Consider the following 25,034-nt stretch of genomic DNA (forward strand, 5'->3'; position numbering starts at 1 on the left):
ATTTGTATGGGATGACCCGGACTAGATGACCTCTGACGGTCCCTACCAGCCTGACTTCCCTGTGACTCTACAGTTCAGGGGTACATGAGAGCTAAGAAGCAGTTCAGGATTCACTGAGTCACCCTGAGCACTTTGAGGACCTTCCCTTGCGGTGCCTGCCGTGCAGCATGGCGCGACCGGGGGGAAGCCACTTGGGTTATTCAACCAGCCTTAAAAACAAAGGAGAGCTTCTTTGCAGTGAGCAGCACCCTTGTTTGGTCAGCAAGAGGAGGAAAGCCCAGCGCCCCTTCTTCCCACCACCAAACAGTGTCCCTGCGCCTTATGCACTCTTCCCCTTGGCCATCCGGTCACTCCATCCCGGCCCCAGGTGGCCATTTGTACAAGCAGGTGGCATTGGCTTTATGCCCTAGACTTGGGATCCAGTGCTCTTTACAGGTACTTCCTTGTTTGGTTCCCACTCATCGCATGTGTTTTACTTCCTGTGTACCTTGAACTCAGCTCCTTCCACTCTTGAGAGCTTGTAAAGTCTTTTATATATATATATTTATATATATATATATATATATATATATATATATATATTCCAGCATGCGTTTCTCAGATTGGCTTTCCCAAGATGCCCTCTCTCTCCAGAGCCCAGTGCCAATAGCTGGTCCCAGGTCTGGTAGCAACAGAAGCTAAATCGAACAGACTGAATACTAAAGAGTCATCAGAATATGAGTAACTGGATTATTTCCTTGCTAGCTTGGCTACAGGGAAGCTACATTTCAATAGCAAAGTCAAAATAACAAAACAAGGTATGGGCTCAGAAGATGGATATGATGATCAAGAAGATACTGCAGAAGCACTGCAGGGTAGCAGATGGTTTCTGTTGCACATCCCCCAGGTGTGCTATGGAAGAGCTTTACCCTGCCTCTACCTGTCGCTCCCTTACAAGGAATGGGGCCAGGGATGTTGCTGGCATTGAGATTAGTCATATCAGCAGCCACCAACCTGCAGTACGTGTGTCACAAGTAGCACGGGGAGCCTCCGTGTGTGGCAAACTAGGGAGCGGACAGGCAGCATAGCAGCAGATAGGGCAGGGAGCAGAAAGCAGAGCAGCAGATTAGGCAGTGAGCATGAGGCAGGAAGCTGGAAGCAGTGCAATAGATGGGGCAGGAAGCACAGGAGAAGAAGCAGAAAGCAGAGCAGCAGATGGGGCAGGAAGCAGAATGCAGAGCAGTAGATCAGGCAGGGGGAAAGGAGCATGGTGGCTCCTTGGAGAGGGTGAAGGACCAATTTGTGATGCACCTGCCAGAAAGAGTGGCCCCATAATGAATTACAGTGCAAGCAGCCCGCCCTGGGTTTGCAACTGTGCCGGCTTCTCGTTGATTAACTTGTGCCTCCAGAGCAGTCGTTAGGCGGGCAGCGGTGGAGCCTGTACGTGCTACGACAGGAGCTGAGGGCCCGAGGGCGTTTTAGGGGCTGGGAAAACTGCGATACCTGATGAGCTAAGTGCCAGTTTGGTGAATGCCAGTGGCAGGCCCCTGTTGGGCTCAGGCCCCTGAAAGGTAGCGAGTACTCCTCCTTCTGTATCTTTGAACTGAAGATATTGCTCTTTTTAAGGTCCTTGGGGGTTTGTTCTTGGATGTCATTTCAGAATAAAAGAACGTCACACAAACGCCCTTTGGGGCTGCAGAAGGCAGCAAGAAAATGCAAAACATCTCAAAAGTACCAGTCAACTGTCTTAGTTTATTTTTAATAGTCACTTAATTGTCTTCCAGGTCGGTGATGAGAAATGTCAAGAGAGAGCTGGGCCAGCCAGGCGCGAGGCAGGGATGGGGACTGTTCGGTCGGGAAAAGTTCCCCCTGATGTGAATGATCAGTGGTTGCCGTTGTGTTTCCAGGCTTCAACAACCTGCTAAGGCCATTGTGGTGGGATGGAGCCCTCTCCACGCACGAGGGACTTAATTAAACATGTGCGTGCCAATTGCCCGTTCACCCAGGAGGAAGGCCTGCTCTGAGCTGCAGGCATGGCTGTGTCGAAGGACGGGGTGTGTTTGTAGACTGCTGGGGAGAAGGATCCACACTTGTCATAGCGCCAGGTGAAGGTGAAGTCTCCTGGTGAGACAGGACCCATCTGTCTTTCAACCTGTAAACTATGTAGGCACCAGGCACCATGCTCTGCTGGAGGAGGACCCAGCCTCAACGATTTGGAATAGCTGATGGTGCCATATATAAATGTAGGACACAGTGACCCACACATGATGGGTCAATTAAGACCGACCACCCAATTATCCCTGTATCAAACCTGAAAACTTGTGTTGGAGTAAAACATCACATTCAAACGGACATCCGGTCTTGTGCCGAGAGATGGAAAAGCCACCCTTCCCTCGGTAGCTCGTTGCTGTGGTTAAACATCCTCCCCGCCAAGTCTCCGAGTGCAATGCACTGTTTGAATTTCTCTGGCCTTTACTTCCAGACCCTGGGTCTTATTATACCTGTCTGTGCTAGATTAAAGAGACTGTTGGGGCTGGCTTGGTATTTTATCTCCATGAAGGTACTGGTACGCTGTAATCAAGCCACCCCTCAGCCCTGTTGATAAGGTAAACAGCTTGAGGTCTTTAAGCCTCTAACTAGGGAGGTGTCTGCTCCGCTGAGGCTGCAGTTGGGCTCGACATACCAATGCTAGCGTTAGAGACCAGTTGGCTTGGGGATTGCAAGCAGAGGAGTGGCAGAAGCACAGACCCTAGTGTGGGCTGACTGCCCGGGATTTACCAGCGTTCCCAGGTGGGTTTTATAGCCTGCTTGAGCTTCTGGCTCATGGGGCTGCTCTGCTAGTGGTACCTGAGCTGGCCTGGGGAAAGCAATTCAGGTGTGTGCACAAGTGACAGTCCTGGCAGCAATGGCAATGTTCATATGTCCGATGAAGCATTTTCTCTCCTTCTCAACTCATTTGCAGCAGCTCTTCCCTGCACTCTCTCCAGGTTTTCCACCAAAATGTGGGCACCAGAATGGGGCACGGTATTTTACTATTCACCTTAGCAATGTGGTAGGCAATGGCAAAGCTGCCCCTGTCCCTCATCCCTGTTCCCATCTGAGGACTGTGGGGAGCTTGTACTAAGTTCCTTCCCTACCAACCCCCAGATCCTTCCCAGACTCACTGCTTGCTGGGCTTCAGTCCTGTAGGCATGGTCTGCATTTGCCGTTCCTTGCATTTGGCCCATTTCATGGGTGGAGGCAGAGTTTTGAACAAGCGGGTGCAGACAGTTTGGTGTCTCATCATATATAACACAACTCATATTTTTCTCCACTTAAATATGGACTAGAAGCTTTAATAATACGCCAGGGGACTAGAGCTGTATTATGTGGGTTCTTCTTCAGCAATCCCCCGCAGTCAAGGATGATTGTCTTCCACGATTGTCTTACCTGTGGGTCCAAAGATGGCTGACAAGGCAGATCCAGGATCGACAGACTCTGTTGCAACTTGGGCATGTGTTTCCATGCGGTCTTGATTTGGTCCATGACATGCTGTTTCTGCCACAGCGACTCCTGCGTTTGTCGCCCATTGTTGTGAGGTTTCAAAGTGCTGAGATCCTTACAGCAAATTCTTCCTCCATTTGGGGCAGTCCTGGGCGACGGTCTCCCATGAGTTGATATCAATGTTGCATTTTTTCAACTTGGCCTTGGGGACTTCTTTCAAGTACTTTCTCTGTCCTCTTCTTGAGCGTCCACCTTGACTGAGCTGGGAGAACAAACCTTTCTTTTGGAGTCTGGAGTCGAACATCCGGGTGAAGTGGCCAGGCCAGCGAAGCTGATGTCAGATGATCATTGCCTCGATGCTTGTGGCATTTGCTTGTAAGAGGGTGCTAATGTTGGTGCATCTGTCTGCCCACTGGATTCAGAGAACAATTTGCAGGCCTGTGATATTGGAGCTGCATTGCCAGGAGCAGCAAGCAGACAGCCGAATGGCAGAACAAAGGTTAACTCGGCTGGTGGAGCATCAAGACCATTAAAAAGAAGAGAGGGTCATTAACACCTGTGGAGTGAAGAGTTCAGCAGGAATCAGGTAGATGATAATGAGCCATGAAGTCCAGTGACTCCCTCAGCACTGCCTGAATAGAAATGCCCTCAGCACTGCCTGAATAGAAATGCTGCTGCCGCTGCCACTGCCAGGCAGTTCGCTTTAACTATGGGTGGAGCAGGAATCAAAGCAGGGTGCAACTGCACCAGTGCCCCCCTCCTGCATCCACCCCTAGCCATATTAAGATGCATTTGGCAAAACCAGTCTTGTCTGACTGTCCCGTCTTCACCATCATTTGCATTCAACTGATCTCCGTGTCATCGGCAAATGATATCAGTGATGATTTCCTGTTCATTTCCAGATCCCCCGTGAAAACACTCGATAGCTCTGGGCCTGTTGCCATTCCACAGAGATTCACCCCCCATTCACTGCTGATTCAGTTGTTAATCCACTTAGCAGCTGCTTTATTGACACTTTGCACTGGTTACTTCTTTGAGGTGGAGTCAGGAACATACGCGCAGGTGCAGATGTTGCCTTTACTCCTTGCAGAGGGCTGCACAGGTAAGCCACCACAATGATGGCCACTGCCTTGAGGTGGTACTGGGGATGTAGCAGTACACTCCCTGGTACTCGGCTGTACCAGTAAACTGCTGAGGGCCAAAGCCCAGTGGGAGGTGGGCAATATTGCATTAACATGGCTTGGCTGCTCCTGCGTCAGGGTGGGCATGGTGTCTCAGTCCACAACTGCTGCACCAGGCTGGTTACTCAGTGGGGAAACGTGTTTTTGCCTTTCTGCAATGAAACATTTTCAGCCAGGCCGCAGTCATGAACTGACAAGGGCCTTTCTGAAGGTCTCACAGAGGGAAGGCTTGGAGGCAAGGTTTGGGGAAAAAGAGGCGGGGAAAGGGCAGGTTTTTTGAGGGTGGGGGGGCTGGGTTAGCTCCTGCACCATCCAAGCCCAGAAGAAGCTGGATTACATGAGGACTAGTTAGGTGATTAGTCTAGATGACCTCTGGAGGTCTCTTCCAACCCATCTTCTCTTTGACTAGCGTGAAACTGGGGCCGGGGAAGTGTGTCGGGCTTGTTATCTGTCTATCTAGGTCTGTGGATGTCACATGCTGCCTAGGAATGAGCAACGGTGTTTTAGAGCCCCGTGCAAAATCTCTGCAGGCTGTGTGCTGCACCAAACGTGCCCTGAATGACTTAAGCTGTAGTCCTAGAGCATGCATGCTGCAAGAGAGGGCATGGTTTGGGTCCGGGAGGTGCCTGGGCAGGTCAGCCCTGTTCATGGCAGTTGGGCTACAGAGCTTCTTCTTGATGCAAGGTAAGAGGCAGAGCAAGGAAACATGGCAGAGAAGCCAAGAGAAGAGAGTTGCATGGTCTCCTGAGATCAGGGGAACTTGGGGTGCAAGGACCCACTCCACTTTGGGACTGGTTCCCCTTGGGCATTAAACTGAACATGTGGCTTATAGGGCCTGTTCAGCACGTGGCTGGAGGGAGGTCTTCCATACAGGTGTTTCATCACATCCCCTACCCCGTCTACATGCTTACATTAATCTGTTAATATTGACTCCTGACAGTAACTGTGTTTTGGGGGTGAATCAGCCCCTTGGCTCTGAACCCCACCAGCTCCCTGGAGAGGCAGGACAGAGCTCTTGACGTGAGCAGGCTCCACCACTTCTGTGTGCCAGAGACGGCCATAGAGACTGTACCAGCCACCATCCTTCTGGAGTCATATTTGGGGTCAGGAAGGAATTACACCCCATGGTCAGATCGGTACCAACTGTGGGGGTTTTGCGTTCCTCTGCAGTGGGGGGCATGGCCCTTTGCCCAGGACCCCTTGGGCATACATTGGCATCATTTTAGAGAAGGGTTTTCTAGAAGCAGGACATTAGCTGCCGCAATCCTCCAGGTTTGCCTTTGACAGGTTAGGGTCTGCGCTGTGGCAGGGTGGAAGGTCATCTTACGTAGAGTTTAGGTGATAGATTTGTCTGGGATGGTTTGGATAGGGCTGATCCTGCCTCAGGCACTAGGTTGGACTAGATGACCTCTGGAGGTCCCTTCCAGCCCGACTTCTTTATGACTGAGCCCCCCATTTATCCCTGGAGGAGCCTAACAAGCCATGCGATGGCCTGCCTCTGATTTCAAAGCAGCTCAGTGCTTGCTGCCTCAGCCCAGCTGAGAGCCAGACACGAGGCAATGCCCCACTCACATCCCCTAAGAGAGCCTGTGGTGTGAGGTGTGACCCCGCAGGTCCCCCCTGGGCATGCATTGACAGGACCAACTCTTCGCCGGGTGCAGGATGGCCACTGCTGCCTTGTGAAAGATGGCACTGCCACCGCACCACGGCCCCATGCATTCAGCAGCAAAGTGGTTGCAGTGCTTGCCTGAGAAGCAAAAGCCAGCCCAGAGAAAGACTAACTGGCCCTCAGCATGCACCTCTAGGATTAAACAGCTGCATCTCATGCCTCAGGGGTGCTCCAGAGTTATGAGACTGCCAGCAAGCATGCATCCTCCATGGGACAAGCACTTCTGGACAGGGACCCTATCCTCCTCTGCGTGCAGCGCCCTGCACAGCCAAGCTGGAGACTCGGGGCATCAAGTGTCATAGAAACCAGTGCTCCCACAACCCTGGGGATTCAACCCCTCTCCTGGGGGATCTTTGATCTAGCCCCACAAGAACATCCCAGTCTGGGATCGTCGGAAGCAGTGGAGGGCAATATTTTGGGCAGGCATGCAGCAAATTAGCCCTGCACCTTTCCTGAGCGCCCTTCCCCGGCCTGATCTGCTCCTCTGCTTTCTGGTCCCCTACCTGGTGCTCCCTGTCCACTCCTCTGCTCAGCTTTCTGCTTCATGCCCTCTCTACTGCTGTGATGCCTGTCTCTTCCCTGGCCCGCTGCGTGCCACATGCAGATGCTGCCCGTGCCACTTGTGGCATGCACACCGCAGGTTGGCCACCCCAGTCTGAAGCATTGTACTGTAGGGACTGCTTCCAGCATGGAGACTGGCCCTTTTAAATGTAAGGGGCGGGCAGTCACAGTGTTGAGGAGGCCGATTTTTGCCCAGTTGCACTTCTATCCCTAAGCGTGCACGGCTGCTGCCCCATTCTCTGGAGGAGGAGATGGTGCCTTGCAAGGAGTCTGGCTGGAAAGGGAATCCAGCAGCCGTCCACGGGGAGGTTTGCTGGAGTGGCCCCGGCTCTGCTCAGCCACACACTCCCCCACAAACTGGAGTCAAACGCACTGCTTGATGCGTGCTCTGCCCTGCTTCCAGGGCACAGGTGCATGCCACCCCCCGGGTTGCGACAGCTTCTCTGTTGCTGCCTTCTGTGCCTGCAGGGGACTGGCTTGGAGGCCCTTGACTTCCCAGGTGGTCTCTTCTAATAGCAGAGGGGCATAACAGTAGCAAATAGGCCTTATGGCCTGCTGTCCCAAGGAGCAGCTGCTGGTCTCATCCTGCCCCATTCTGTACCCCGAGCACTGGTCCTGCATCCCTTGGCTCAGAAGGAGAGCCAGCCCCTGCTGATTCCCATGACTCAAGTTAGGTGTGAGCTGAAGCGGTTGCAAGGTCAGAGCCCCAGGGAACACATCTGGCTCCAGCTGGAGAGCCCGGGCCACAGGAGGGTGAGAAATCACGTGCTTCCAGAGTCGGCAGCAAAGCAGATCCTGGCCGCTTTCCTACTGCCGGTAGAGGAACGGAGGGTGTCCGGTCTTTCCGGGTAAGAATTGCCTATCTGCTTGGGCGCTTGTACACGACGCGCGTTGCCAGGACCAAAGCTCTTCCCATTAGCAGAGTGGGCTGAGGGTCTAGGGCCAGGCGAGACCCCCCAGAGGAAGCGCTGGGGTCCCAGTGAGCAGAGGCAGTTTCCTCTTGGCCCAGAGGAGTCTGTTCAGCTCAAGCAAAGCAGCAGTTGAAAAGGATTATGCGAGCACCCCTTTAAATAGTCTGCAAACCACTGGGCCTCTGCTTTACAAGCTAGGAACCCGCACCCAGGAGAGCGAGACAGGCCTTGCATGTTGTACGTGGTCAGCGGGAGGCCTGTCCTAGCCCCTCCGGGGCTGCCCGCCAAATGCTGTCACGTGGGCTCAGCCTTCAGACCGGCTGGGGAATGGCAGAAAACGGCCCTGCTCCTCTGGCCACCCCAGAGAGCTTAGCTCAGCGATTCCTAACTATGGTTCTGCAACGTCCTAGTAGGGCCGCCACGCCATATTGGCACGGTGAGGTGCACCAACACCTACGTACAACTCACAAGACAAACCCAAAACTTTCAAATAGGAATCCGCGGTCTCCAGCCCGTCCTGCTCTGTCGTGGTCTTCCTGTGCTGTTTGCAACGGGAGAATTGCTCTAGTGTTTTTCCGTAGCCAAAAACCGAGCGAGAGTTAAAAGCTGGCGTTTCTGTGAGGCCCTTGAGCCTGATGAGCGGGGTCTGGAGTCTCGCACGGTTGAGGACCACTGCATTCGCTGAACCAGGATGCTAATTTCTGGCACAGTTTCTCTCTTGAGCGTGCGACGGGCACCTTGCATGTCACAATGAATTCAAAGTAGGAGCGTAGGTGGCATTCAGAGCCCTCGGATCCTGTTAGCAGAGCTGTTTGCTTTCAAAAGCACCCTCCCTTCCCCAAAACACGCCTTCAGATCCCACGCGAGGAGGAATCCGCCCCACCGCACGCTTGAGCCAGGCATGTTCAGAGGCTCTGGAGAGGGATTGCTTAATGCCAGAGAAATTAGCATCCCAATTAGTTCTTAGCAAGGCTGCTCCTCTCCTTGATCTCAAGGGAAGGGAAAAAAAAGTTGCATTTCAATCCTCTGTCTGGTGGTATTAGACTTAAAGGAAACGCGACGATGCATCTGTCATCATTCGGCTCCTTCGTGTTGACTGCCCGTGTTAAGCAAGCCACATTCCTTCGCTGCTTAGTAATCTCTGATGTTCCCTTCCTCCTTGGGGAGACAAGTCCTAGCTTGACATAGATGTACCTGTTGATCTACATGGGAGAAGCCAAGCTGCAAAGCAGCTGACAGCACCTGTTTAGGTGCTGAAGCGGTGGCGCGTTTCGCATGGTGTTTCTTCTCCCGAGGTTTCGTGCCGGTGTGATCTTCCCATCCACCGTGCTGGGTTGTGCGGCAAGGCGGCCCAATGAGAGGGACCCTTGCCATTGACCTTGGTTTCCAAAGGGTTGTTGAGCCCGCCCGTGTCTTCCTGCGAGCAGGTAAGCACACGCAGGGGAGAAGTTGGAAGCCAGTCAAGAAAGGGCAGGTCTCTTCCCAGCAGGGCCGTCCTTCCCGGTGAGTAATGCAGTGTCTGCTGCTTCGCCGGAGAGCAGGGAGGAAAATGAGCCCTTTACCCTTCTCCCGGGAAAAGGCGCCGTGAGGAGGAGCCCTCACATCCCTCCCCTCTTGGGCTGCCCCCGACTCCTGGAGACATGAGCCTTCTCGGACAGCCACGGAGGATCGTGTCCTGAAGTACTGAGCGCTCGCAAAGACTGAGGTTTTCTCTTGACGGTTTTATCTTCCAGCTCCATCGCATTGTCCTGGAGTTTACCATGGATCAGCTGCAAGAGCCCAGCTCATTGGCGTCCCCGGCACCAGGTAAGGAAAGGATCCCGCAGCTGGGGAAGAACTTGTGTTTAGAAGGAAAATGAAAGGCAACAAGGGGGTTTCTACTCCCAGCAGGTGACGGTGATTTGAGCGGGGTCGCATGATTCTTTCAGTGCTCCCTAAGGCATCCGCTCATGGGGGATAACCCCTTATACTGCTTTGTTCTTGGGTCTGGACCCTCACAGAGGGTCCAGCCAGCACTGGAAGCACGGCATGGGTGTGTTGGGGGATCCTGTATGCTCCTAGCTTGTTCCTAAGGAAAGGTGTTAAATGCTTTTAAACACCTAGGGGTGTAGGCTGCTCCAAGCATAGACCAGGGAGTCTTATCAGGCTTTTTCTGCGTGCTTCAGTGAGACACTGTAGACAAAGTATAGGCACAGTCTGCAAGAGCCAACTCCCTGCGGCGTGCATCAGAGCTAGCGATCTGGACCGGGAAAGTGTTTCACGACATTTTGGGGGAGACATTGGCCTCCTTAGCATCGGGACGTGTTGGCTCAGAGCATGTGCTGTGCACATTTCTCTGGAGGGGCCCATCAGCTGTGACTCACAAGTGTGCTGTTGGAGGAGCGCGCTGACACTCGAGACAGGGTTTTCTTGTGCAACCTCATTTGGCTGAGCTGGAGTCTGTGGGGGAGACAAGTGCGAACATCTCCAGCAGGAACTTATCAGCAATCTCCACAACGCGGTCACTTAGTCTGATAAATGCGGTGCTGCTGGGAAATTTGGGCTCAGCTCCAGGGTGGGTGAATCCACTGAGAGGAAGGATCAGACTGTCTCGCGCGCTGCTCTGTGGGATTTTCGTGCGGTTTGTGTCTGGTATCGATGGGCAAATAAATTAATCAAACTTCAAGGCAACTAAGGGCAAAAACCTTTATCACGAGAAGTGGACGTTGATGTGGAAAGGACGCAGCGTGGAAGAGGGTCCTGTTGATACTCCCCTCGCTTCCTGGGAGTTTCACCGGGGGAGAGGTGAGGATCTGGCTCGCCGCCCTGCTTTCAGACAGGTAGGGCCAGGCTGTGATCGCTCAGGGTCAGAAGAGTTTAGACCATGATCTCAAGTCTTTCCTAAACCAGCTAAAAGCCAAGGGGCCAAACTTTGCTTCGGGCCACGGTCTCAAAGACCTCCTTGGCTTTTAGCACTCGCACTTCCCCTGTTCTCGGTGAGCTGGTCGAGTCTCTCCCCGCTGCAGCCACGTCTCTTCTGAGCTGGCCTGGTCCTCTTTCTATGGCTGGCCGCTGGCTGCTTCTTCCTAGCCCCATGGCTAAGGTCCCTTTTGCTTTTCAATCGCTAATTAGGGCTGAGGAAAACTCTTTTCCGAGGGATGTGACATTTTCTGCTAAAAGCTGCAGATTTGGGTTGAGCAAAACATTTTGCAAATTCAGGATGAATTTTGCTAAACTGTTTCAGATGATAACATAATGCATGTAAAAAAAGATCTGGAAAAAGTCCAAGCGCAGCATCTTGACACATCGAAGCTGCATGCTGTGGTCTGAAGCAGTGCTTCAATTCTAAATCTGCCTGTGTTTGGTTCCGGAAAAACACATTTTAATTCCCCCTCCTACATGCAACAAGCCGTCTTTCAAGCTGAAACACTGACGATCTGCTTTCCCAGCAAACTGAAAAGAAAAGTCACTTATTTGCCCAGCCACATAGCAAACTGCCATGAAAAATCTGCTTTACTCTTTGATCTGCAGCCGGTGACATGTGCAAACTTTGAGGTTTTCAAAGCTGTCGAGAGGCCGTCCCTGCATAATTCCCTTTTGTTCCATTTGCTAAATGTCCCAAAAGCTTTGAAAATCTTGGCCTTGATCTGCGCGAAGAAGCCCCTGCGGTTGCATCATGACCAACGAAGCAGCCTATCTATCACCTTAGCACCCCTGTATCCGCTGCAGGCAATGAACCGCAGGAAAAAGCCAATTCTGAGGACAGCACGCATGACAAAATGCAGGTCTTATTGCTGCCTTGGCTTGATGGAAGTGGAAAGCCAGAAAACCGGTTTTCCCAGCTCTACCCAGGGAATGCAAGAGTCAAACTTGAAGGAAGCACTGAACGTGTCCCCGACTCCTCCTAGATTAGTCAAGTTGGGCAGAAGTCGGCATTTCTGGACAGGAAGGCCTCTGCCACGTGCATCAGCTGCATCTGTCGGTGTATCACAGACTCTCGTCCTTCCCAAAGCACAATCCACTGGAGTCTGGTGGCTTCTTCAGCTATAGCATAGATAAAGGAAAGAGCTCACGGGGGGCTTGGCAACCGTTGTGCATTTTGTGGCTCGTGGGAAATAGCCTCAGGGCACAGGAGCTCCTTGGAAAGTCCAGCATGCTGCTGTCCTTCATAGCTCCTGCAGGACCTGCTCTTCGAAACAAGTGTGTGAGATCGGTGCTACAAGCGCTCCGGCACTCCACCGGAGACGAATGGTTAGCATCTCCGCTCCTTTCCTGCAGGCCTCCAAGGCGGACCTCAAGGACCCAGCTGCACGCGCAACACAGCCCTGAAGCCGCGGCTGTGAAGTGTGCAAATAGTTTTCCTTAATTCCCAGTGCTTCCTGCTGACATCTGCCATTCGTTTGCACCTTTGGATGGAGCAGTGTTTGCTGCTGAACCTTCTTATGGTCCTGATCTGAAGCCACTGGTCACTTGATTGAACCAGTCTGAGCTACATTGCACCCAGGTGAATCAGCCTTAAGATGCTGAAGTGGTCTAGAGCCCACCACGCCATGCTCGTATAAAAGCTGCCGTCTCAGGGAAACTGGTCTAGAGACCGCTTGCGACAGACTAGAAGGCAGGAGACTTTTGCACAGAAAGGTCTCTCTGATGTGAGGCAGTTGCACCTGCAAAAAGGTCTGAGTTGCCCAGATCCAGCCAGGACCCCTGTTGACACATCCCTAGGGGCTGGACTAGATGACCTCCTGAGGTCCCTTCCAACCCTAACTTTCTATGATCCAGTAACCCTTGACTCTGCTAATGCACGTGGCCCTTCCATTAGGAACGGCACCAATGGTCGGCCACCAAGCCTGTTAATGCATTAGGGATGCCACCAAATCTCTATCCTCAGTCTAGCGTGCTGCTGCGGTTAGGATTGGTCCAGGAACTCATTGCAGACCCAACCTTGCTTCTGCCGAAAAGCGGGTCATGCCCGTGGCTTCGGGACAGGTAAGGCCCTGTCTGACGCAATGCGTGTGTCTGAGCAGCAGCCCCCTCCAAACTGGTGCTGGGTTTCGGGATGGACCTGGCGTGCCGTCTCCGCAGGCGTCCACCGAGAGTAAGGTGGCACGGATGGGTTGTGAAGGCACGTTTCCATAAATCAGTAAGGCGAACTCTGCAAATGGTACGTGCATAAGCGGGCCCTCTTTGCCTGAATGGTCTAGTAAGGCTAATGGTGCTCACTCATTGCACTCACCCTACTCACCTGGGCAAGGGTTACTTGGTCAGGAAGGCTTCAAAGATCAGGTCCTAAGATGGCACCAAATGGCCCTTAAAAAAGGATACGTGATTAACTCCTGGAGGCTGGGCTCTGTCTGGGTAGTACCTGAGTCTGCACTGAAGCTGATGGGTTTGATTATGAAGTGGGGGGAAGGCGCCTGGCTCTGGCTCCCAGCACAGAGATGTAGAGAGCCGTGCTAGTCTGAAGTCAAGCAGAAGGCAGGGTAGACGTGCACCTTAGAGACTAACCAAAGTAGATCACGGTATGTCCCCACCCCAGGTCACCTGACAGGACATGCATTCAACTGATGGCATGATAGAAACCAGCCACCAATTATTATTCATTTCTCGTGGAATAATTTAGTGGCTTATTCCACCTTTTACCACACCATAAACCGATTTAATGTGTGGCTGGGTCACGGCTTAAGACATAATTAACTGGTTAATCACATCTTAAGTATCGCAAATGGCAGAGGCGGTAGGCGCACATCCACCCTACCTTCTCTCGGGATAGAGTCGTGGCTCTCATTGCCGGTTGGACCTCTCTGGCCCCGTTCCCTTCACTGTTACCCCAGCGTGGTGATGGCGGTGCACCGTCATACAGACCATGGGAGGCTTCCGGTCCAGTTCAAGAGAAATGAAACATCGTATCTGAAACCGATGAAAGTGTGTGTGGGGGTGGGTGGGTGGGTGTGTGAAATTTGCAGTAAACATTACTGAAATACTATTTTGGATTAGAAAAAAATATTTTTTTTTAATTCCAAAGAGGAACATTTTGACTTGGAATATTTCAGGGTTTCATTTCATTTTATTTTTGTCTGAGTCAATTTGGCCATGTTGGTTAAAGACCAGAAAAAGCGCAATGTTTATCTTCAGATAGGGCAAAATATTTTGGTCATTAAACAAAATAATAATAATCACTCAGCTTATAGTCCTTTCTGATGTTGGAGTCCTCGCTCCACTTCTGTGTTAAACACAGCGACTGTCATTCGGGCCGGTGCACTGGAAGTAGGATCAGTTAGGATCTGTATGGCTGAGGTTCTCCTGTGGCCAGCAGTGATTTCACTTTTCCAAGCCCATGGGCGAGGTAGAAGTGGTTGCAGATTTTGCAAACGCCCACAGGAGCAGGAATGCGGGTCATGTTGGGCCTTTTCCTTTTCAGTGCTGCAAAGCCTTCAGTACTGGTTTCTTACAGAATTAAAAGTTGCCTCTGCATCCTCATTTCTTTGTGCATCCTAGCAAAGGAAATCGATTTAATTGGGAAATTTAGTGAACAATTAATTTTCTTAATTTGTTTCATTTGAAAGCAGAAGGGCAGGAAAAGGCCTCGGAGAAGTAGCTGCAAGAGGGGAAGTGTTTTGCTTCTGCTGGTGGGCTGTCCTGGTGCCTCCATTGTGATGGCACGTCGCAGGGGCATCATAAGACACCCCCACTTTAGAGCAGTATCAGGCCTTGAGCCGTGGCCCCTATGAGAGGCATGGTGCAGAGGGCATGCGTGTTGGTGAACTGCCCCACAGTCCTACTACTCTAGGTCTGCGGAGGGACCACAGATCTCAGAAACCCCTTACACCGTCCTACCGCTGTCTCCCCTTCCGGGCTGGCCTGGCTGCATGGGCCAATGCAGTGAAGTATAGCAAGCCAGGGCATCACCCTTGCCCTGTGCCTTCTCCATCTGGCACCGCTCCTGCTCCCAACTCCATCCTCAGATGCTGGGCATACAAGACTAGGAGTATGCCCGTGCCCTGCCCAGCTTTAGGGAGGAGTAGAAGGAGCCTGTGCCACACGGTGACAAATGTGCCGCAACCCCTTGCCCCCGCTCCACACCCACCATCGGTCTTGCAGTCCTTTGAGCAGGGGGCTCTTGGCTTGGGTGGGTACAGTTTGCTTCCAAGGGACGGTCTCTTAGTCGCCTGTGGGAAATTGGTTTCCTGCTAAGTGAAAGGCTTATCTCACACGCTGGCTTTTGACCTTCGGGGATGCGGATCGGGGGGTAACCATGCAGGACAAGGAGTCAGAAGGCCTGAGCTGTACTCCTGGCCTCCCGCGGCCAAATCTGTATGACCGTGGGCGCGTTCGGGCTTGCCTCGCTTTCCCCATCTCTCAAGCAGAGGAGGAGATGCTTTACCTGCCATGCAGACTCGTCCTGAGGCTTTAATTAGTGCTTGGTTTCCTCCTCTCACCCGGGGATCTCAAACCACTTCACAAGCCACATTCCCGCTCCGAGCCTCTGACCTGCCACTTTGCTGTCTTGCAACCATTGCTTTGCTCCTGCACGGGAAGGGTCTGTTGCAATAGTCTGAGGCTGGCCCTGGGCTAGCAGCCTACCCAGCCCAGGCTTTCAGCCTTTTCTGCCTGGCTCACGTGCTACCGAGCTGTGCTTGGCTTGGCCCCCACACGTGCTACCACCCTCCCCAGAAGTCCCGAGCTCCCTGCAGCACTGTAGCCTCGGGGACAACGGTTGCTGTCTTTCCCAGCCAGGCCAGGCCATTTTGGCAGGACCCGCAGCATAAGGATGGAGAGTCAGTAGATTCATGTGGGCCTGTTTCAGGCTCCACATTTCTCCTTCTAGGGGTGGAAAACAAAACCAGGCATAGCTGGCACAGAAGACTATGGGCTGAGGCATCCCTGTGCCTCCTACTGCCCGTTTTTTACTGTATAGGAGGGCCTGATCCTGGGAGGCTGAGTGCTTTGGAGTCTCAGTGCTTCCTTGCTCAGCACCCCCAGGCAGCATCTTCCCAGATCCTCTGCAGCAGGAGGAGGGTGGCCCACAGCCTGTTTCCCTAAAGCGGTGACTTCCAGTGCTGTGACAAGGGCTGCCCATTGTTCTGTCTCCCAGTCAGTTTGGTTTTCCCGGGGCATGGACATCTGCTGGCATATCAGATGCCGCTGGGTATACTGTGGCTGCATCTCTTCCCTCTCCCCTCTCTGAGCAGTGAGGATGAGGCGTCATTCAGATGAGCTTGGGGGACTGCCCTTGGGACGTGTCATCTCCTCCCCTGTCATAGGGCACGGGCTGAATTGTTGTGTCACTGCTACAAGCTGCTGTGTCCATCACTGCTCAGGAGAGTCTGTCCATCCATCCATCCATGTGTCCATCCATGAATCTATGCATCTATCCATACATCCATGTACCCTTCCATGCATCTACGCATCCATCCATGCATGCATCCATCCATCCATGTATCCTTCCATGCATCTATGCATCCATCCATGCATGCATCCATCCATGTATCCTTCCATGCATCTATGCATCCATCCATGCATGCATCCATCCATGTATCCTTCCATGCATCTATGCATCCATCCATGCATGCATCCATCCATCCATCAGTTACTTTGCCCACATAGATGTTGATGCCTCAGCTGTTCTGCAAATGTAAACCTGACCCAAGAGACAGGAAGCCATCATCTCTCAGGCGGCATATGGGCATTTCTTTGGTGCTCAGACTCCTTAAGTGCCTCCTTCCAGGCTTCTCAGTCCCACACAGCCAGTGTTGGGTGCCATCCCAAGCGATCAGATCCTGAAGACTACACAGCATGAGGGTCAATTAATATCCGTGCCTTTGTTTTAGCAGCTGCCCAAATTCTGCTGCTCCCATTGAAGACATTTGGAGCCGTTGGCAGTCAGTACCTCAGAAAATCTAACCCACGCCGACTGTTTTGGGGGTGACTGCCAACTGAGGGGAAGGCAAGGCAGATTCCAGCTTGCATATCTGGAAAAGTAGTGATAGTTGTTTGTTATCTTTATTGCAGGATGGTGGCGTCTTTAAAAAGAGGGGCAAGGTTTGTTAGGTTATGAAATCGGAGATGCTCATATCAAAGACCCCAGGTGCCTTGAAAACTGGGACTCTGCCTGGTCCCTGGAAGGATGTCCTGTCCCTCCTGGCCGTGACCATCTTTCCAGTCTGCTAGTCTCGGATATCCATGGCCATAGAGTAGCCAGCTGGGTCCCTGCAGGACTTTCTGACCCTCCCTTCCAAACCGCCACCACGTGGCACTTCTGGGGTGGGTAAAACCACTTGGTCATTGGCCTTCCTTCTTTCTACCACTGCTCAGGGGGCTCGTGGCCTTATGGACCATATTGCAGTGAAACGGTCAGTCACTCGGACATTGGTCATCCACACTAGTCTGTTGACTGGCAGGCTGGCGCCGGTGTCAGTCGGTGGAACAGCAGCTCCAAAGCCGTCTGACTGATGGTACCTCCAGCTACCAGCACGCAGGAGCTGAGCAGGAGCTACAGAAGAGCTGGGGGAGGCATTGTGGCAGGAAGCCTTTGTGCAGAAAGATGTGAATAGGGAGAACACGCTGCTCAGAGGAGCTAACGGGCACGGTCTTTCAAGCAGGTTGGTGCTAGATGAGATGAGCCAGGCCAGCGTGCTTGGCTTTGCCCCCTCTCGAGTTTTGGGAAGCGTCTGGGTTTCAGGAGTATCTGCTCCCCACTCCCATGCCAAGGGAATGCCTGTTGGGATGGGCAGATTTTGGTACCAGCCATCTCTTTGGCACCCGTGGGAGTGCTACTACTAATTTCCTACGCTGAAAAAGCTGCTCTGCCTGCTAAAGCTTCAGTCAAGCCGCGGTTGCAGACGACCGGGTTTCTAGGAAGTGGGGAATAAGGCAGATGTCCTATTTAACAGCACGGAGAGAAACGAACACAAAATCTGTATCATGCAAGATCTCCCGGTGCCAAGGGATGTTGCAAGGGAGAGCTCAGGCGAGACCAGAGGCGCAAAACACGACGTGCTTAACCCGATTTCCAAGTGGATTCCTGTTCCCATGCCACGCGGGACAGCAGTTCAGACAGAGACCACTGCTGCTCCAGGCAGGGAGCGTTCAAAAGCGAGGCCCGACTGTCAGTCGCGCCGTGGAGCTGCTTTCCTGCCTGCTTCCGACCTGCCCGGAGGGAGGGAGCAAGCCCGTTCCCGGGTCTGTTGGTTTTCTTTTCCTCCGGAGGGTCTTGTGTTGTCAAGCCTGCGTGATGAGCTTTCACGGAGGCTTTGGTTATGGCTTCAATTATGAAAAACATGTCAAACTGGAGTGGGGGAAATAAGCAGGGTTATGAAAGCAAAAAAGCAACTGTAATTGATGCTCCCCTCCCTCCCAATCGCATTTTCCCCCCATCTGTTTGTAAAGGGCTGGCCAATCCTGCTCCATCCGTGTGATGCAATATCTCTCCCTGGGGGAACCCACTGGCAGGGAGATCTGTGTCGGACTAATGAGTTTTCCAATCTGAACCAACCAGAGTTTCAGCTTTCCTCGTTCCAGATACGACGATTGCCATAAAACCAGAAACGCAACGTTAATAAAGGGCAGTATCTTGCTTCCCACCGTGTTCGTGCTTCATGTAGCCATTACTGGACTCGGCAAATGCAAAATGCTGCACCGGGTATGGCTCTAACTGGGTTTTGGTTGCACTGCGTCTCGTTTGGTAGGATAGCATTGTCAGCCGTGGGTATAATGCTGAATAAGCCAGGCTCCTCTACTGAGAGCGTTCACTAAATACCTGCTTCGTCATGACCTGCAGTTCTTGGGACAGTTTCTCCTCCTGGAACTATATTCTGAAACAGGGCCTGCAAGGGAGAGTATAATGGCCGGACCAGGCTTTGTTTTAAAGCAGCAGTTAGGAGGTGGCAAAAGACTCTCATGTCCCTGTTGCAATGACATGAAGGGGGCTCGGGCTGAAGATGTAATACAATGAAACGGCCCCTGAGTGCAGCTAGAAAGTGCTTTGGCTCCATCCTGACTTAGCCTCTGCTGTCCAGTCATTAAATGTGTGTGTGCAGGTCGGGGGGGGGGGGTGTCAAAATGCTGGGAAAGAAAAGTGGGGTTCTTTGGGTAAAACTGGCTGGGTTTTTTTTTACTTCAGTGAATATTTTCATAATAAATTAAAACTGTGCGTGTGTAATATACATAGTATAAATAGTACATAATATAGACTAGTACTATATATACTACTGATATATATACATTGATATATATACACACACACACACACACACATACACATTAATTGAACCCAGCTTCACTGCGGAAGATTAATTTGATTTTTTTGATTTTTTTTATAACCTTTTGTCATAATCATCATCATCTTCACTTTATGGGTTATGCATCATTGCCTGTTCCAACTTCAAAAGCTTTGAGACTATCATTTCCATCTGCTTTCTTCTCTTGTCGACTGTAATTGAAATTTTTGACATGGGTGAGCTACCAATGCCCACAATCTGGCCTCTGGATCTGACCTCCGGAATAGAAGATTTAATTTTTTTATATATATATATATATAGAGAGAGAGAGAGAGAGAGAAAGATACACACACACACACACACACATAAAAATTAAGTTACATATTAAGAATTTAAAATTATACATATGGCCATATATGTGTGTGCATATAACTGAAATATTTAATATACCATATAATATATATATACACACCATATATAATATATATATGGTAAATATATATCTATATATTTTATATATATAGATATATATTTACCATATATATGGTAAATTAAATATTTCAGTTATGTTTTTTATTACATTTCCCCCCCAGGTTTTTTAAATGAATATTAGCAAAAAAATGAGTCTGTTCCAACTCCAAATCCCCACTTGGACATTTCAGGTTTTGGGGCTAAAACAGGTTTCCACCTGGGAGCCAGCACCCGGTGTGTCTCAGCTGCAGGGCCCAGTCCTGGGAGGGGCTGAACCTCAGCATTGCCCTTTGACTCTGCTGGGGGTTGTGGTGGCTTGTAAAGCTTTGCTTCTGCAGTCTCTATATGACCGGGGGCGTTGATGAAGCCAGGAGCTCTCTCGTCTCCTGTCGGGTCCTGACCCGAATGGTAGCTGTCCTAAAGAGCAGAGACCTCCCTTACAGTCACCCTTCCTGGCAAATCCCTGCTGTCCAGTCCTTCCCACCTCTGCGCTTCTGTACTGGCCGTGCCCAGCTTTCACAGAAGGTCGTGTGCTCTGGGGTGGGCTGTGCTGCATAATAGGATTGCGATGGTCTAGTTTATCCATTTTTCATCCTCCCCTCCACTTGACTTAAAGAGCCGGGGGGACAGAGCTGGCGGAAGGCAATTGCCTTTACAATGGCCCTGCTAATAGGCTTGCAGTGTGGGAGGGGAGGGTTTAAAGATTTAGCTAACCCCAGGGAGAAGGGCCCTTTGCTGCCCACTCTGCATCAGCATCTCGGGCTGGCCTTGGCCCAGCTGTACACATGCGTTTATGGGAGCACACTGCCCTCCCCACCACGGCAGTAGCTGCCGAGCAAATCGCTCCTCAGCTTTCCCAAGGATGGCACAAGGTTGCACAACAGCACGACGTTGCGTTGAGCAAGGAAACCACGATGCCCACGACTGCAGGGACTTCCAGTGGCTTTTCCCACGGCCTCTTCTCCCAAGACCAAAGCAGGTGGTTGAACCACCCCAAGTCCTAGCTTCTCTCATTCTCTTCCAGAGCTGAGGCTACAGCATTTCCTATGAAACCAGTAACACCTTAATGAAACATTAAGAAAGGGAAATATTAGCTTTGGTTGTCATTAGCAATCCCTCAGCTGGAGGATGATTTCCACCTTGGCTCATAGATGGGTCCTGAGATGACTTAGGAGACTTGAGGTCTGCCTTCGGCGCGTCCTTGTAGCGTTTCCTCTGCCCACGGTGAGATCTCAGGCTGTCACTAAGCTGGGAGTAGAGCGCTCGTTTTGGGAGCCGGGCACACACATACAATGTCCAGCCTTGCAAAGTTGGTGCTTGAGGATCACCAGTTCAGTGCTGGTAACATTGGCTGCAGCTGGCATTGGTGCAGTGATCTTCCCGTGTGATGCAATGGGTTTTCCAGGGGCTTCGATGGTGATACCTTCCCAGCCGATCTACCGTGGCGGTGCTCTGCAATGCCTTCCAAGAAACTCGGTGGGAGGGAATATCACCAGCCTGGCAATATTCTTGCCCAGTGCTGCTCAAGGCTGTGAATCCCCTGTAGGAAGTGAGCAGATCCCCGTCCCCATAGGGGGTCGAAGTGATGGTGCTCAGCCAGCCCCAGACCCCTCTGTCAGCCGGAGCACACACAGCTCTTGGCCAGGTCCTGTCTTGAGGATGCGCTACCGCGAGGAGAAGGACACCTTGATGTGCAGCAGAGAGCAGCCCCCTCCTGCAGCCCACCCTGCCTAGCTGGGACCTGTGGGACCAGCCAGAGTTGCATGGTGGGCCTGATACGCTGCCCAAGCCCAGCTGGTGTGCCCTGACCTCACACTGCCCGTGCCACCCTTGCCCTGGCAGACCTCAGTCCCTCAAGGGACTAAGCCAAGCTGAGAGCGCAGCCTCCTGCTGCTTCGCTTCCCATCCCAGAGCAGCGATTATGTTACAGCTGGTAAAGGACCGTAGACTCCTGCTCCCGAAGCCCAAGACCCACCTCTTACAAAGTGCGTTTGCCCTGGCAGCACTGCAGGCTGAGCAGCAGCAGCGCCAGCCCGCAGCCTGCCCTTGGGACACACCTAGCCAGGTGAGCCCGACGGAGACCCCTCCATCCCGGGCTTCTGTTAGCCCTGTGCTGGGAGATCCTGATTTACTTTCCAGCTCTGCCACAGACTCTCTTGGACAAACTTATGTAATGCCCCAGGCCTCAGTTTCCCCTGTATGACACTAGCATGTTGCTTCCTTTGCCGGGCTGCTCTATTTAGATTGTAAGGTCCGTGGATATGTACAGCACCTAGCACAGTTGGGCTGTAGTCTTAACTGGAGACTGTTGGGGTGGCTGTGATGGAGGGAATTACCCCAGGAATGGGTAACCACTACCTAACTAACGACAGTGCTGTCTGACGTATATAAAACCCCGGTGCCCCCATCAAAGCCAGGGGGGTCGTTCTGCATTTACGCAGCTGGAACAGAAAGAAACACTTGGCCCAAGCCTTGTAAACCCCTTTGTAGCACGTTCAGGCATGTGTCAGCCTTTGAAACCAAATCCCATTGCAGGATCACTGATGCGTTCCTCTGTCTGGGTGCTGAAAGCGCCAGCCGTGGCCAACGGGCCTGTTCAGCATGCAAAGGCTCCTGCTGCCACTTGTATTAATTGTGGTTAATTGTAGGCATGCCAGGAAATACCAGGGTAGAGCTATGCCAGGCCTCAACACCAGCTGAGCCAGGAGAGTCAAGGGTGAGCCCTGGGGAAAGGACAAGGTTGGGCTTGGGATCGGGCAAGTGCAAAGGATGGCAAAGGAGTAGCCCTGGAAAGTGCACGGAGGCATATCACGAGGGCACAGGAATGGAGGAAAGAGAAAGAAACACCATCTTAGTTCATTGCGCTTCAGCAAAGTGAGGGCAGTTGAGTTTTGCAAAAGTCTAGCTTGCTAGGAAGCCTTGGAGCCGGGCTGCGCACCTCTGAGCTACAGGAGCCGCTCGGTCAGACAAGCATCTCGTGACCCCGAATACCAGATCCCCGGGTGTTCTGCAAAGCCCTGCCCAAAATCCCTGTGGGTGCAATGCACCTAGGTCCCTAAGGAGTGCTCTGACATGTCCTATGACTGGGACCGAGCGGGCAGCAAAAGCCACTGCCCTTCCCAGCCTGCTAAAGGGGGAAGTTGGCTGCATATGATGGGGCTGACTACAATGCCTAGCCTTGCCTTGAGGGGGGCTCCATGCAGTGCTAGGTGATTGCTTGTGACGGTCCCTCCTGCTCTGCAAGCCCTTGGGGAAAGATGTTACAGGTCCTCACAACCCAGGGAACAGGGCGGCAATTTTCTTTGCCCAAAGGATTGGGCTATTTGGCCAGAGCTGTAAATAGGGATGCCTTTGGACAGCTGAAATTATGTCTTCAGTGATCATCAGGACCCAAACCAAACTCCTTATCTACCAGGCTGTTGACCTCTCTGTCCCGTTGCATGGGTGTGAAACTTGGATGACATATCAGAAATACCTGAAAGCTTGGAGCGATAGCACCAGTGATGTCTTTGGAAAATCCTCCACATCAGCTGGAAGGACAGAAGCATGAAAGCCAGCGTTTTGACTCAAACAAATGCCACCAGCTTCGGAGCCAGATTTATATGGCACCAGCTACAAGACATAGCATCAGGATGCCTGACAACTGGCTCCCAAAACAGGTCCTGTCCTCCCCACTTACCACTGGTCACTGCTTTAGAGGTGGGAAAAGAGGAGAGGCAAGGACGCCTCGAAGGCCCATCTGAAGAGCGACAATATTAACATTGGCACCCAGGAGACTCGAGCACTGAGCGGTGCCCAGCAGCGCCATGATGTACAACAAGGCATCGATCATTTTGAGCCCATTCACCTCATCTGAGACCTTAGTCCCCAGGCTATGCAGGAAAGCCAAAAAAAAAGCCACTTTTCCTAAAAAGTCAAACATAGGTGATGATACTTGACACACCATCAAATCTACCGGGGCTGCCTTTGGATACCTCTGAAATCGCGTCTTCAACGATCATGACATCGAAGTTCTCACCGACCAGAGCAGTGATGGCCCTGTCTTGTGGTCTGGGATTGCCCCGCTGATCTGCCCGAGGGGGGATTCCTGCCTGACCCCAACTCTAGCTTCGCTCAAGGTGATGAAGGTTATCTCGTCGTGGGGGGGCTGCACCCAGCGCAGATGTCGGGAGGCTCCATCAGGTCAAGGTCCAGCTGGGTGGGGATGGGGTGTAAAATCTGCCCTCGAGATGGGGTCAGGAAGGACATTTGACCCCAGGGTCATTTTTGTATGGACTGGGAGGGATGGTGACGGGGGCACGGCCTTTACCTGGGTTCTCTTGGGCATATATTGACAGCCTTTTACAGCTACCATGGTCCCCCTGCTTTACCTATGGCAGGTTCAGTGCTATGTCTTGCGCGGTGTCCGCACTGAGTGTGCAGGTTTGCTACGAGGTTAGGCTGATCTGTATAGGACGTTTGGATAGGGCGGATCCTGCCGCAGGTAGGGGCTTGGACCGGATGACCTCTGGAGGTCCCTTCCAGCCTGACTGCTCCAGGATTCGACGCCTCTCGGTGAATCGGGCCATCTTGCCTCCGGGATTCAGCCCTCCCCGTGTGCCCGCAGCCTGAGCGGGCTGGGGAGAGCTTTGCCCCGTGGCCACAGTCTCAACATGGCTCTTGGGTGAAGCAATCGAAGCAACTCACCGTGCAGGAATGAGACGGCCCTGTGCAAGCTGCGGGGCGGGGAGGCTCCGTGCACAGCAGCCGAGCCTGCCAGGACTCGCCTGCCCGCTCAGGTTCCTGCCCCCTGGCCCCTTGCTCGAGCCCTGGGTAGAGATCCTGCCCTGCTGCGTGAGACTTGGGGACTGGTTTTCACCGTGGGCATCACCACAGTTGTGTTTCCCAGCTGGGGGGAGACGCAGGGTTTCCCTGCCTTGCTCTGGCTGCAGGAGGGCTTGTGACAAGCGACTGAGCTACTCCGCAGTTGCATCCTCAGGGAAGGAGGTGATGCACGGCTGCCCTTGCAGCGAGCGGGGCGCGAGGCCACCAGGCTGATGCATGGGGGGAGTAGCTAAAGGGTCGCATCCTAGCCAGAAATGGGGTCTTGTGCTTGCAATTCCAGCAGGCACTCGCCCCATGATGGGCCCACTGAAAAGCCCTGCAGCTGCCAGTTTTCAGACACCCCTAGCGCAGAGGACCAGGTCCCCTCTGAGCCCGACGAGGAGGAGGCTTGTCACTGACTTTGGCCCTCCGTTGCTGCGAAGTTGGCCGGCTGGTACTTTCCTGGGCTGCCTATTCTCGGCGTTTTGAGGGGATGGTGCATCATCTGAGAGGGAGATTGCCGCTCTCCGGAGGAAGAACCAGCTTTCCTCCTTCCCGCGCTTGCAGAGCTGGAGGAAGGTCGTCCTGCTGTGTGACGTACCACCTGTAGAGATCAAGCACGGCCGGAGTGAGATGTTCTTAGGCCAAAAGGAGCGGCTCAGCCCTTCCAGCAAATATTCCCCTAACAGCTAAGCTGGGAAGCAGACCCATCACCCTCCTCCTGGGTGTGGGCCCAACCTGCGAGCTCTTCTGCAGCCTCCCCAGAGCAGGCAATACAGTG

At 52.6% G+C, this 25,034-nt stretch overlaps 1 protein-coding gene across 2 annotated transcripts in view; it reads left to right on the top strand.

Moving 5' to 3' along the window:
* The first annotated feature begins 9,075 nt into the window (after positions 1–9,075).
* FRMD6 (FERM domain containing 6) overlaps positions 9,076–25,034 on the top strand; it is a 135,250-nt gene continuing 119,291 nt past the window's right edge. Inside the window, exons 1-2 of one of the 2 annotated variants that reach the window (XM_090034365.1) lie at positions 9,076–9,211; positions 9,518–9,590. The gene's annotated coding sequence lies outside the window, so the exon portion shown is untranslated. Of the gene's footprint in view, positions 9,212–9,347; positions 9,591–25,034 lie in introns of those variants that run through there. The other variant, XM_090034364.1, reaches the window with a different exon arrangement.

This window comes from Crocodylus siamensis, chromosome 2 (assembly GCF_052110815.1).
Source record: "Crocodylus siamensis isolate JL-2025a chromosome 2, ASM5211081v1, whole genome shotgun sequence".
Lineage (NCBI taxonomy): Eukaryota > Metazoa > Chordata > Crocodylia > Crocodylidae > Crocodylus > Crocodylus siamensis.